Source organism: Capra hircus, chromosome 24 (assembly GCF_001704415.2).
Source record: "Capra hircus breed San Clemente chromosome 24, ASM170441v1, whole genome shotgun sequence".
In the NCBI taxonomy this organism is placed as follows: Eukaryota; Metazoa; Chordata; class Mammalia; order Artiodactyla; family Bovidae; genus Capra; species Capra hircus.
The window spans coordinates 41799802-41813875 of NC_030831.1; the positions used below are offsets into that span (position 1 = coordinate 41799802).

General features: G+C 40.2%; 1 protein-coding gene across 2 annotated transcripts in view; it reads left to right on the forward strand.

The window, feature by feature from the left end:
- The window catches only part of ANKRD12 (ankyrin repeat domain 12), a 98975-nt gene continuing 85143 nt past the window's right edge, over positions 243-14074 (forward strand). The window contains exon 1 of one of the 2 annotated variants that reach the window (XM_018039381.1): positions 243-570. The gene's annotated coding sequence lies outside the window, so the exon portion shown is untranslated. The remainder of the gene's footprint in view (positions 571-14074) is intronic. The other variant, XM_018039382.1, reaches the window with a different exon arrangement.

Here is a 14074-nt window from a genome sequence, read left to right on the forward strand (position 1 = left end):
CCTGCCTTCTGGGGTCGAAGCCGGCGGAGGGGAGACGGCGACGCGGGGCTCCGCCCGGTCCGCCGCCGACCCCATTGCCCCGCGTCCACTTGGTACGCCCCGACCCCCGCCCCCGGCTCGGGAAGCTTCTCCCGGCGCCTCTAGAGCCGCGGGCCGCGGGCGGGGCGGGCGGACGGAAGGGGCGGCGGGCCGGGGGCGGGGCGCTCACGCTGCCCGTCCCGTGCCCGCGCGTCACGTGCCCGCGCCGCGGCCAATCGCCGGGCGGCGCCGTCCTGGGAGCGAGCAGGCTGTGGTGAGGGACGGCGGAGACCGGAGATGTTTTCGAGCCCGGCCTCGGCGGCGTTCGCGGCGGTTGCGGCGGCGGTGGCGGAGAGCACGACAGCGACGGCGGAGCCGAGGCCTTCGTCCCGGGGGTAGACCCTCCCGCGCCGGCCGTGCCTGGGGTCTGTGCGGGCGAGGGGGGCGTGGCGACAGGCGAGGAGGAAGGAGGGGCGCGGTTTCGAGCCCCGGCCCCGGCGCCCGGGAGGAGCCCCTCAGTCGCGCCCGCTCCCGTCTCCTCCCCAGAGCGAGGTAAGGACGCGCCCCGCCCCGCCGCGCTGACAGGACGGGCCGCCCGCCGGGAGCGCCGGAGCCGGGGCGCGGCGGGAGCGGCCGGGCGGGGACCGGGGGGGCGGGGGCCGGGCGGGCGGCAGCGCCGCTCCCGGAACATGGCGGGGCCGCGGCGCGTGTGCGAGCGGGCGGGCGGGGAGCGGGTGTGCGCGGCCGGGGGCGCCGCCGGAGCGGGGCGGGGCGGGGCGGAGCGGGGGCGCGCCTAGTCTGAGCCGCGGGGACCGAGTGAGGCCGGGAGGGCGGCGCGGGTGAGCGGGGCCAGTGCTCGCGGACCCGCGGGCCGTCGGGCTCTCGGAGCTCGTTCGAGGGTAACCCGCCGTGACGCATTCTCGAGGATCCCAAAGCGTTGAATAAACGGTTGTACAAAGAGGTCACCGGAGCTCAGCTGACAGCTGTTTTAATAATAACAGTAAGAAACAGTTTGGGACGGGAAGTTGACACTTTTGAACCCGTTGAAGCCGTAGGGAACGCTTCAAGCGACGTAGCGGTCGAGAGTGTGATGTCCACTAGACACCCGCGGCCAACCCGTGGACGCGGTGACGGGATTCAGACCCCGGCATCCCCAACGCTTCGGAAAAGCCTCTGGTCCTGAACTTGACCTGAACCTGTGTTCCCGGTCGTGTGTCCTTTTTTATTTTAAAACGGTTTTATGGAAGAAGGCGAACTGGTGAAATAGCTATTTTAAAATAAATTGACAGCTGATTAAAAACATATGCTCGTGTAGGCTCTTAAAAATCTTGGGCACTGATCTGTTTCAGTTTCTTCAATCGTTATACAAAGGCTTTCCTGGAGATTAGCTCAGAACTGGCAGAACATATGCTGTATTGGTGCCAAGAGGCTTAAAAAACAAAATGAGATAGTGTCGACTGTGTAAGATCAAGTCGTTATATTAACTAAGCTTGTTGGGGAAAGTCTTTAATTTGGGCCAAACGCAAAAACCTGTAAACATTCAAAATGTTTCCTAGGCAAGAGGGGCAAGGTTTACTAAAAAAATTTTTATAGTTGACACAAGGACTAACAATTTCTAAAGGTCTGCGAATGGTTGAGTAAGTAAGGTCAAGATTAACTATTCAGGGTATGTGTTCTATTTTAAGGACAGGCAAGGTGTTAAAATGAAGTAAAACCTAACTAGCATTCATGAAAGGAAAAGAGAAAGAGCCCTATAATGATCTTACGCGTTCTGGTTTCCATGGTTGTTAAGATGGTTTTATGAACAGGCAGAACTGGGAAAGTGGAAATCCCTGGGTGTGTATTCCATGAAGACTGAGGAAGAGAAAAAAATATTGAGATGAGGAAAGAACTTAATAGGTGGAAGTATGTTGTGCAGTCTTTGACTTTAGTTCTCTGATACTGTGAAGGGGAGAAAAGCTTGAATTTTGTTTGGCAATAAGTACCTAACTGGTGGAATGAATTTAAATGGAAGATATTTTTATCAAAATGCTTGTATGTTACTTTTTTTTTTTCCCCATATAGAAGTTGGTGAAACATGTACCTGATATCAAAGAAACAGTAGGGATATTTGGAAAACTTCATTGGAAAAGAGGTTTTTATTCTAGGGAATAAAAATAATATTGAAAATTTTCAGTTTCTTGGTACTAGTTGACTAGTGGTTAAATTTTCTTTAAACCATTCTTATATATTAAGAGCATTGTTTCAATCTAAAGAGAGAATGATTAGTGATATTTAATTTCCATTGTAGTCTGGAAAAGGTTTAGACAGCTTTCTGTATATAAACTTGATGCTACTGAAGCAGCATCTATCAGATGGGTGTGACGAATTTATCCAGTAATTGCCATACGTTGCTTAATAGCTAATGACACCACTTTCTGACTTGGAACTCATTGCTAAAGCTGACATCAACATGTATTTGTAAAATGCTGGTACTCTTAAAGGGTATGGTCTAGAGATTTATCCTTAGAACTGGAAAGGACTTCAAATTTTCTAATCTGTTTCCCTCATTTTACAGATGAAAAAATAAAGGCCTGATAAGGGGAAATGACTTCCCCAACTCAGCACAGCTAATTAAATGTCTGTGGTTTGGCCTAGAGATTTCTTTTTGTGAAGGTGCTAATTTACTTCTTTCTTTTAAGAAGTAGCTTTATGGAATAGTGGAAAGAACAGGGGAAATATAAATGAGAGGACTGGGGTTTAAATTCTTGATTTGTCACTTCCTAACTGTGGTTTTTGACAAATCATATTAATTTTCAGAGCCTTGCATTTGTAATCTGCAAACAAAACATTTTGTTATATAATTTACAGCATTTTTGATGGCCCAATATGATTATGTATGGAAAGCACATTATATTCTATAAGCCTTTATACATATAAAAAGTGATATTTTTAGAAAAAATAAGTTTCCTACTGTATTATCTAAGGTGTCTACATCCCTAGGTTTTTGCTTAGTCTTACCTTCATTGTTTTGAGCACCTGCTGTTTTACAGATTATAACTCCCTGTAGATACATTTTCTGATCCCTGCTTAGTTCTAATCTTAGTAAAGCCTCTTATGAACATTTTAAATATTGTGGTGGTTAAGAGTCTGACTTCCTCTGGAGAATATGAAGTTTCTTCATATAGCATTTGAATACATTCTCATATACACTCATGCATGCACAGTCTGTTTCTTTAACAGACAGTGACTTTTAAAAAGTAACAGTTAAAGTATCTTAGTAACAATGTTAATTTGTTGCTAGTTTTGAGATATACAGCAACAGGAGATGTAATTTCCTTTGTAAACTCAACTTTTGAGTAGTTCATGTTAAGGTTATCTTGTAGATCTAAAATAAAATATACACTGTAGGAATGTTAAGACTAAGTGTTGACTTCTGCTGTTAGGTTTAGAGACCTTTCTTTTTAGTGCTTTACATTGATAATACTGGGAGTCAGTACATGAGTACTGTAGTGTAGTGGTGTTACACGGATTATTTGTAACTTTGAAGCTAAAGGTTATGATAAACATTGTTGAGCACTTAGAATCTTGAGTTTTTAAGTGAACTATTTCAGATAATTTTCGTAATAACCCCGTAAAACAGACACTATGGCTGAGAAAAATGAGGCTTTGAACTGTTATGTGGTGTGCAGATATTCACAGACCCAAAAAAGTGACAGCTCTGCTGTCCTCATTCTTAACTATTTCTCTGTTCTACCTCTAATTAAGAGTGCTTCTCTGATTTTGAGAAGTTTTAAGGCACTGTTTAAGTTTCCGACTTTGTGAAAAATTTGTGGGGCCAGCATTCTACCTTCTACTGTGTTGGTTAAAAAAAACAAAGCGTTGTGGAAGATAGGCCAGCAAGCCTTTTCGTGAGATGTTGATATCGTTGTTCGTGTTTGTTTGTTTGTTTGTTTTTTACATTAGTTGTCAGAAGCAAATTAGTCTTACCAGCTACCGAAGGACTACAGTTGTTAACAGCTTTTTAAGAACTGTTCTAACAGACTCCACCTTGATATTAATGTTCATTGTTAAAAGGGAATATACTTTTTTTTAAGCTTTTTATTTTGTATTGGGGGTATAGCTGATTAACAATGTTGTGATAGTTTCAGGTGAACCAGGACTCAGCCATTCGTATACATGTACCCATTCTCCCTCAAACTCCCCTCCCATCCAGGCTGTCACATAGCATTTGAATAGCATTCCAGCATTGAGCAGCAGTAGGTTCTCGTTGGTTATCCATTTTAAATATAGCAGTATATACATGTCCATCCCAAACTCCGTAACTGTCCTTTCCTCCCAGCAGCCATAAGTTCGTGCTCTGTTTCGCAAGTTCGTTTGCGTCATTTCTTTTTAGATTCCACATATAAGGGCTGTCATGTGGTACTCCTCCTCCTTTGTCTGACTTACTTCAATATGACACTCTCTAGGTCCATCCATGTTCCTGCAAATGGCGTTATTTCATTCTTTTTACTCATTATTAGTAATATTTCATTGAATATATGTATCATGGCTTCTTCATCCATTCCTAAACGTCAATGGGCGTTTAGGTTGCTTCCATGTCTTGACTTTGTAAACAGTGTTGCAAATGAATATTGAGGTGCATATATCCTTTCAGATCATAAAGAAACTTACTTAAAACAAAGTGAGTGAAGGAGAAAGATAACTAACCAGACTCATTTAGGTCTTTTATAAAGGAATAGAGTCAGGAAGAGTAAATAGGAGTTTGTCTAGGTTAGAGGTAGAACCCTCCACAGAAATACTTCCAAGTTGAGGTTAAAAAAAAAGATAAATTATGAAGCTAAGTTACAAAATCATTTCTTTGGCATTTAAAAATTGTGTCTCTTTGGCTGATCGCTTAATATTTGTTTATTGCACTAAAATTGTTTTGAAATATGTAGTTGCTTACACTTCTGCTTATCAGTTTGCATTTGGGCCACAATTGGGGAAAATACTACAAATATTAGTGATTAAATACCATATTTTTAAACTCCCTTATTGCTTAAAAGTGTTGTGAGAGTCCTGTAGCTTCTTACATTTTAGACTGTTGTTCTTCCTAAATAGGAGTTTTGTTGGCATTCTGACTTATAATAGAAAACAAAACCATGCGTACGTGGGTCTTTCTTCCTAGAAATAGATATATAAATTCATGGTGAAAGATAATAGTATGTAAAAAATTATATCCTCGATAGTTCATGAAGTATTTTTACATCAGATCTCTTGAGTTTCACTACTACTCTTGAGATCAGCAAAATGTCCGCTTATCTGATGATATTGAGCCATGGATAGGATCCACGTTAAAATTCTCTGGAGTAATGCTAAGACTGCTTTATGAAAGAGAAATATTAGCAAATGTAAAGGAAGAGGAAAGAAGCACCTACTTTTATTTTCTCTTCTACCAAAGCCACATTGTACACAGCTTTCTTTCCTTTCTGTTCTACCACTTCTGGAGCTTTAACAAACAGGGTAGAAGTAAATACTAAAAACATTCTTCATAGCAATTTACTAATTAGTGATGTGGTTAATGATGTCAGGTAGTTGAGAATATTTTTAATTTATAAAATACTTCTCACCATAATTTGCCCAAAAATATTGTACTAGGAATAAAGCCTTGGTTTATATTCTCATATTGTGTACTAAACTCTTGCAACCTCTGAGTTAAAATAAGTCCTTTTTACCAGAGCTTAATTTTGACTATTTGGAAGTTACTTGGTGATCAAAGAAAAGAACTTTTATTGAGCTTTTGTACTGTTAGATACTTTCACATGTGTTATTTTAATATATGATGAGAGTAATTTTATATATCTAGTTATGAAAAAGACTTCAGAAAGTTGTCACTGGAATGTCTCCAACTCTAGACGCTATTCCTCAAGAACTAACTTGAAATTTATGTTATATAAATGTTCATCTATTATTTTGAGAATTGTTTCTTCTTAAAGTTTGTGAAAGTGTTAGTTGCTCAGTCGTGTCCGACTCTGCAATCCCATGGACTATAGCCTGCCAGGCTCCCCTGTCCTTGGGATTCTCCAGCAAGAATACTGGAATGAGTTGCCATTTCCTTCTTCAGGGGATCTTCTTGACCCAGGGATCGAACCCAGGTCTCCCACATTGCCGGCAGACTCTTTACTGTCTGAGCCACTAGGGAAGCCCAGTTTTTCTCTTAAGATCAATCCAATTTGTTTGCAGATTTTTATTTATTTATTTATTTTTATTATTTTTTAATATAAATGTATTTATTTTAGTTGGAGGCTACTTTGCAATATTGTATTGGTTTTGTCATACATCAACATGAATCCACCATGGGTGTACACGTGTTCCCCATCCTGAACCCCCCTTCCACCTCCCTCCCCATACTCCCTCTGGGTCATCCCAGTGCACCAGCCCCAAGCATCCTGTATCATGCATCAAACCTGGACTGGTGATTCACTTTATATATGATATTATACATGTTTCAGTGCCATTCTCCCAAATCATCCCACCCTCACCCTCTCCCACAGAGTCCAAAAGTCTGTTCTATACATCTGTGTCTCTTTTGCTGTCTCATATACAGGGTTATCGTTACCATCTTTCTAAATTCCATATATATGCATTAGTATGCTGTGTTGATGTTTTTCTTTCTGGCTTACTTCACTCTGTATAATAGGCTCCAGTTTCATCCACCTCATTAGAACTGATTCAAATGTATTCTTTTTAATGGCTGAGTAATACTCCATTGTGTATATGTACCACAGCTTTCTTGTCCATTATTCTGCTGATGGACATCTAGGTTGCTTCCATGTCCTGGCTATTACAAACAGTGCTGCGATGAACATTGGGGTACACGTGTCTCTTTCAGTTCTGGTTTCCTCAGTGTGTATGCCCAGCAGTGGGATTGCTGGGTCATAATGGCAGTTCTATTTCCAGCTTTTTTAAGGAATCTCCACACTGTTCTCCATAGTGGCTGTACTAGTTTGCATTCCCACCAACAGTGTAAGAGGGTTCTCTTTTCTCCACACCGTCTCCAGCATTTATTGCTTGTAGACTTTTGGATAGCAGCCATTCTGACTGGCGTGAAATCGTACCTCATTGTGGTTTTGATTTGCATTTCTCTGATAATGAGTGATGTTGAGCATCTTTTCATGCGTTTGCCAGCCATCTGTATGTCTTCTTTGGAGAAATGTCTGTTTAGTTCTTTGGCCCATTTTTTGATTGGGTCATTTATTTTTCTGGAATTGAGCTGCAGGAGTTGCTTGTATATTTTTGAGATTAGTTGTTTGTCAGTTGCTTCATTTGCTATTATTTTCTCCCCATTCTGAAGGCTGTCTTTTCACCTTGCTTATAGTTTCTTTTGTTGTGCAGAAGGTTTTAATATTAATTAGGTCCCATTTGTTCATTTTTGCTCTTATTTCCAGTATTCTGGGAGGTGGGTCATAGAGGATCCTGCAGTGATTTATGTCGGAGAGTGTTTTGCCTATGTTCTCCTCTAGGAGTTTTATAGTTTCTGGTCTTAGGTTTAGATCTTTAATCCATTTTGAGTTTATTTTTGTGTATGGTGTTAGAAAGTGTTCTAGTTTCATTATTTTACAAGTGGTTGACCAGTTTTCCCAGCACCACTTGTTAAAGAGATTGTCTTTAATCCATTGTATATTCTTGCCTCCTTTGTCCATAGGTGCGTGGGTTTATCTCTGGGCTTTCTATTTTGTTCCATTGATCTATATTTCTGTCTTTGTGCCAGTACCATACTGTCTTGATGACTGTGGCTTTGTAGTAGAGCCTGAAGTCAGGTTGATTCCGCCAGTTCCATTCTTCTTTCTCAAGATTGCTTTGGCTATTCGAGGTTTTTTGTATTTCCATACAAATTGTGAAATTATTTGTTCTAGCTCTGTGAAAAATACCGTTGGTAGCTTGATAGGGACTGCATTGAATCTATAGATTGCTTTGGGTAGTATACTCATTTTCACTATATTGATTCTTCCAATCCATGAACATGGTATATTTCTCCATCTATTAGTGTCCTCTTTGATTTCTTTCCAGAGAAGGCAGTGGCACCCCACTCCAGTACTTGGCTTGGAAAATCCCATGGATGGAGGAGCGTAGAAGGCTGCAGTCCATGGGGTCGCTGAGGGTCGGACACGACTGAGCGACTTCACTTTCACTTTTCACTTTCATGCACTGGAGAAGGCAATGGCAACCCACTCCAGTGTTCTTGCCTGGAGAATCCCAGGAACGGGGTAGCCTGGCGTGCTGCCATCTATGGGGTCGCACAGAGTCGGACACAACTGAAGCGACTTAGCATATTGATTTTTTTCACCAGTGTTATAGTTTTCTATATATAGGTCTTTTGTTTCTTTAGGTAGATATATTCCTAAGTATTTTATTCTTTTCGTTGCAATGGTGAATGGAATTGTTTCCTTAATTTCTTGAAATTTTCTCATTATTAGTGTATAGGAATGCAAGGGATTTCTGCGTGTTGATTTTATATCCTGCAACTTTACTATATTCATTGATTAGCTCTAGTAATTTTCTGGTGGAGTCTTTAGGGTTTTCTACGTAGAGGATTATGTCGTCTGTTTGCAGATTTTTAGTTGAGGTGATCACCCAGCAGTGGTTATTCACCCTCCGGAAATTATCCCTGTCTTCCAGGGTTCATAAAAACATCTCGAGAATGAAGATGATTGTTCTCTTTTGGCTGCAGTCAAACAGGACCAAAAAATACTTCTTTACCTTCTATTAGTCCTCACACTATTGAAAGTAAACAGGAATGTGTAACAGCAAAGGGGCTCACTCGCTGTTCCTTTCCTGTATACTTTTCCCCTCCTTAGCTCCTCTTCCCCCTTCAGGTGCTATTGTTCAGTAGCTTTGCAGTATCCAGTTAAAGTAAATCTGTCCCTATCTGTTGTTGGTTAACATTAATATTTATGTCCAAATTGGGCTTCCCTGGTGGCTCAGAGGTTAAAGCATCTGCCTGGAATGCTGGAGTCCCAGGTTCCATCTCTGGGTCGGGAAGATCCCTTGGAGAAGGAAATGGCAACCCACTCCAGTATTCTTGCCTGGAGAATCTCATGGAGGGAGGAGCCTGGTAGGCTATAGTCCATGGGGTCGCAAAGAGTCGGACACGACTGAGCGACTTCACTTCACGTCACTTCACTTCACTTCCATTTAAATTATATAACCACTTTCTTGTTATCCAAGACTTTAATCTTAAATTGTGGTATGAATGGATTTGATTTTAGCTACAGGAATTTGATCATTAGCTAATAACGTGGAGAAATAATCATTTGCCCTTTCTCTGCTGTGAATTGATACTTCATATCCTTTGGTCAGAGGCGTAATTACAAACCTCCTGTGACTGATAATGGGATGTCCTCATAAATTCTCATTCACTCTGTTGTTATTGAAAGTTGCTGGATCGTGTCCAACTCTTTGTGACCCCATGGACTGCTGCACTCCAGTTTCCTCTGTCCTTCAGTGTTTACTAGAATTTGGTCAGAGTCATGTCCACTGAGTCTGTCTAACCATCTGACCATCTCATCTTCTGCCCTCAATCTTTCCCAGCATCAGAGTCTTTCCCGATGAGTCAGTTCTTTGCATCAGGTGGCCAAAGATGCTTTAGCATCAGTCCTTCCAATGGATATTTAGTGTTGATTTCCTTTAGGATTGACTGGTTTGATCTTCTTGGAGCCCAAGGAACTCTCAAGAGTCTTCTCCAGCACCGCAATTCAAAAGCATCAGTTCTTCGGTGCTCAGCCCTCTTTATGGTCCAACTCTCACATCCATTCATAACAACCGGAAAAAACATAGCTTTGAGTCTAGACCTTTGTTGGCAAAGTGATGTATTTACTTCTTAATACACTGTCTTGCTCCTTCCAAAGAGGAAGCGTCTTTTAATTTCATGGCTGCACTCACTGTCTGCAGTGATTTTGGAGCCCAAGAAAATAATATCTGTCATTGCTTCTACTTTTTTCCCTTCAATTCACTCTTTACCATGCCCTTTTGAAGTTTGTTTTCATTGTGCAGATGAATTTAAATTAGTGATTGTATTGCTCCTTTAAAAAATTATACCTTCAAAGAAGTTGATATTATTAAGAGAAAAAAAAAGATGAAATGATATATAAAATTTGAGCCTTTGTGGGGAAAATAATTATTTTGTATTATGAATTTTTACAAGTAAAGTTCTTGAATGATTCAGTCTGGCAATGTGACAGACTGTCTCTGGATATTGAATATGATCGTAACCAGAATTTATTTTTCAGTATTTTCAAGCTTTGCCACAATGAACAAGTATTATGGATATAATCAAGGTTTTAAACAGTGCATACTTAATTAACAACTTTTATTTTCTTATATTTGTTTGTTTTGGCTGTGTTGGGTCTTAGTTGTGGCACATGGGCTTAGTTGCCCTGCCTCGTGTGGGATCCTAGTTCCCCAACCAGGAATGGAACCTGCATCTCCTGCATTGGAAGGCAGATTCTTAAGCACTGGACCACCAAGGAAGACCCAGCAAATTTTAAATGAATGTTTTTATGAACAGTATTGCATTTAGTGTTGTTGAGGTAGGAATTTAATATGATCTTCGCTGATATTTTTCTGTAGTGTTTTTTTAAGAATTTACACTGAATATTTTAATATGATCTTAGCTGTAGTGCTTTTTTCTTTAGAATTTACACTGAATATGTGAAAGGGGACCGTATTCTTTAATCATTCAAATGCTTTTTAGTTGGTGTAGAATGGAACACAGTGAGCCCTCAAGGACATGAATTGTGTCTGTCTTGTTCATTGTTGTACCCCAGATTCCATCACATTCTAAGGGATCACCGAATGCTAATGTCAGGCGAATGGGCTTACTGGCCTAAGAGGATGAATTGGGACTAAGGGGAAGAAAATGGGTAGCAGATGAAAAAGGTCGTGATTGCAAGGAAGAGGGGCTTGATAAAAACAAATTTCCAAGATGGGGAATAATGTAACACAGGTTTTCTTAGAAAATAATTCAAGAGGTTGTATAGAATTCATATAGCAGACAAGGAGATCATTGAAAAAGTGCTTAGATATTAAGGTTTTAGGTGCCATTGCTAAGCACATATCTGAAGAAGATAGTTTCTGCTTGTATGGAGCTTAAAATCTAGCTGGAAGAGATAATTACTTACAACAAGGATCCATAATTACAGAGAGGCTCTGTAAACATCTGGAAATTACATTGCAGATTTTTTAGTTGAAGGTCCTATGGCTTTGGGCTTTGAGATGGGTCTGTCCAAAAAAGACGAAGAATCACTGAGTTGGAAATTTAAGTTCAGTTTTTTTATGTAAAACTGTTAAATTCTTAAATAGTCCTAAATTTATATTTTTAGACTTACAGGATATTTCTTTTTATAGATAAAGCTATTTAATATTGGCATCATCAGTGAGATTTGCCTTTTTACCCCCAGTTCATAATATTTACATTGTTATATTTCAGGAAATGCTTTATTTTAAAAATGAAACCAAATAGACACATACTCTTTGCCATTGGGGTTGGACTTTCCGCAGTACCACCCTTTTCGTGTCACATACTTAATGCTGTTAGACTGCAGGGAATTCACTATGCTTTGTTCCCTCTGTACCACATTCCTCGATACTCTCCTCAGCATCCTTTGACAGGAATGCAGTGTACAATCCTAAACTGACCTGACTAAAAAGATTTACCAGTCATGCATGCTATTATCCTAAGTCAACTTAGAACACCTTTTAAATGACTCATATGCAGTTATCCTGAATTCTTTTTTTTAATTGCTGTCTAGTTGGTATATAGCATCAGTCATATTAGTTTCAGGTGTATAATACAGCCATTTGGTATTTTTATAGGTTATACTTCATTTAAAGTTGGCAGTTGTCCTGAATTCTTGTGGGTAGTATTGTAAGTGGATTTATGTCGGAGAGTGTGCAGGACACAGAAGTGGTAGATCAGGACTAAAAGGCCCAGACAATTCAGCCCTGGTGTGAAGTTGTGTGGAAGCTACAATTTTGGCTATAATTGAAGTAGTGTTAATCACCCACCTTATTGTTGGATCAGGGTGGGAATGGTGTGGTATGTAGATGAGAAATAACTTAATACTTTCATAAGTGTTGCTCTCTTGAGAAGGGGTACTGGCTTCAGCTACCTCTAACACATTGAGAGTTTCGATGTAGATAAAGATGATTTTCAGGATTTCAGGCTTATATTGCAGAAGCTGTGATTATCATAAAAACTATTCTGGGTTTTTATGCCGTGCTTTTTATTTCAAATCTCTTTATTTTTTTATGCGCCACTATTCAAACTGTATGCAATTACCTAAGCAGTTAAAAGTCCTTTCCTTTCATTTAAGGCTAAAATATGTACTTATCATTTTTAAGGAAAGCATTTTTAAGTAAAAATGAGTTAGAGTGTATTCAGAATTAAAGGGTGAGTAGTACTGAGAATGGACCAGAGGTCTGATCTCTTGAGCAGATCAAGAATTACTTGTCTTTTGAGGGGTGAAGTTAAAATACCAAAAATGTTTTTTATTTTCACATATTTCAGATAATTTAAAAGGTACAGAAAACAGCATAGTGTGCATATGGCACCTGTCTGCAGACTTAAGAATTAAACATTTATAAGTTTAGTTGAAGGCCTCTGTGTATCTTTCCCTGAGCCATTTCCTTTCTTGCCCCAGCGAAGTCCTATCTCCCTCTTTGTGCAGACTTTTTCCAGCAGTAGCTCTACCCTTTCCCTAGGCCTGTGTAAATTTCTTTCTTTCTCCAGAGTTCACCACGGTAACATTTTCCATTTCAGCTCTGTTGTGTATTGTATATAACAGTAAGGGTGGACTGGCTAGTGGAGTTGAAAATGATTATCTATATACACAAGGTAGAAATCTACCTTTAAATCTAGTCAGAGTAAAGACTTCAACATTGCACTATATGCAGAACAGATTGGCAAAGTAGATGTGAGAGTAATCTCATGAAATCATTTTAGGAAGGTTAGTCTTGTAGCAGTAGTGTGGAGCAGTGGTCTGGAAGAAAGTGTGAATTGCTAACTCATTTTGACTGGCTTTTTTCCCTTCTAATTACCCTACGTTAGTGAGATTTTGTTCTGCTTCCAAATACTTCACTATTTTGCAATAAGTGAAAGGAGCTGGTGGCAGAATGCTTAATGGTGAGTGTTGCTAGTTTTCAGGATCTGGGGGATTGGTCTTTGCCCCCTTTGAGAGTCTGTTGATAGTGGAGTGAGTACGTCATGGTTATTAGATCTCTACTTTCAGTATTGTAAATTTTCCACCACTCAGTGCCAGAGATGCAAGCAAAGCTGCCTGACCCTTTTCTCTGGGCTGTTGCAGCCCTCTGCTGGCCTATGGAAGTCAGACATTTAGAGCCCTGTCAGGCCAGAAAGAGGTCAGTAACCCCAGCAACTCACTTTTAGAATCTTAGAAGTCATGTATGTCAACTCTCCATTGCAGATGAGTATTTTGTATATTGACCTTTACAGTTCTGGAAATAAATTCATATGTAAATATGCTTAGATATCGAGGGCAAGTAGATCATTCTAAATCCAACTGCCTGTATTACTTTTCTTTAAAAATTCTAACTGTATTGTTAGAGTATGATCCTTTATGGTCCACTGTTGACAATGCCAAAAAATATTTTTACATTCTCTTTTGTAAATGTTATCTAATGAAGTAATGGGAACTTTATGTTTTAAAAAATTTGAGATATTGTTTGGTCATTTCTATTAGGAGACAAATACAGTGGATAATTGTTTCTCTTAAAGTATTTTCAAAGCATTTCTGCTTCTTGTTGCTGGTGTCATTCTAGCCTCCTTGCTCTTGTGGACTCTTATTCCCATCTCACAATCTGGTTGTCATACTTGAAGTAGTCTCCATGTCTTTCCTGTTATTCCTCTTTAGTCTCTCTTCCAGAGTTTCACCAACGGCCCCTTTTTTCCCCTCAATGGCCCTTTTAAACATGCTACTCAAATTGTGTCACTGACTTTTTTAAAGCCTTAAGTTGCTTTTGTCATCATAAAGATAAAACGACACAGTGACGAGGTGCTTCATGTCGGTCCTTCTTC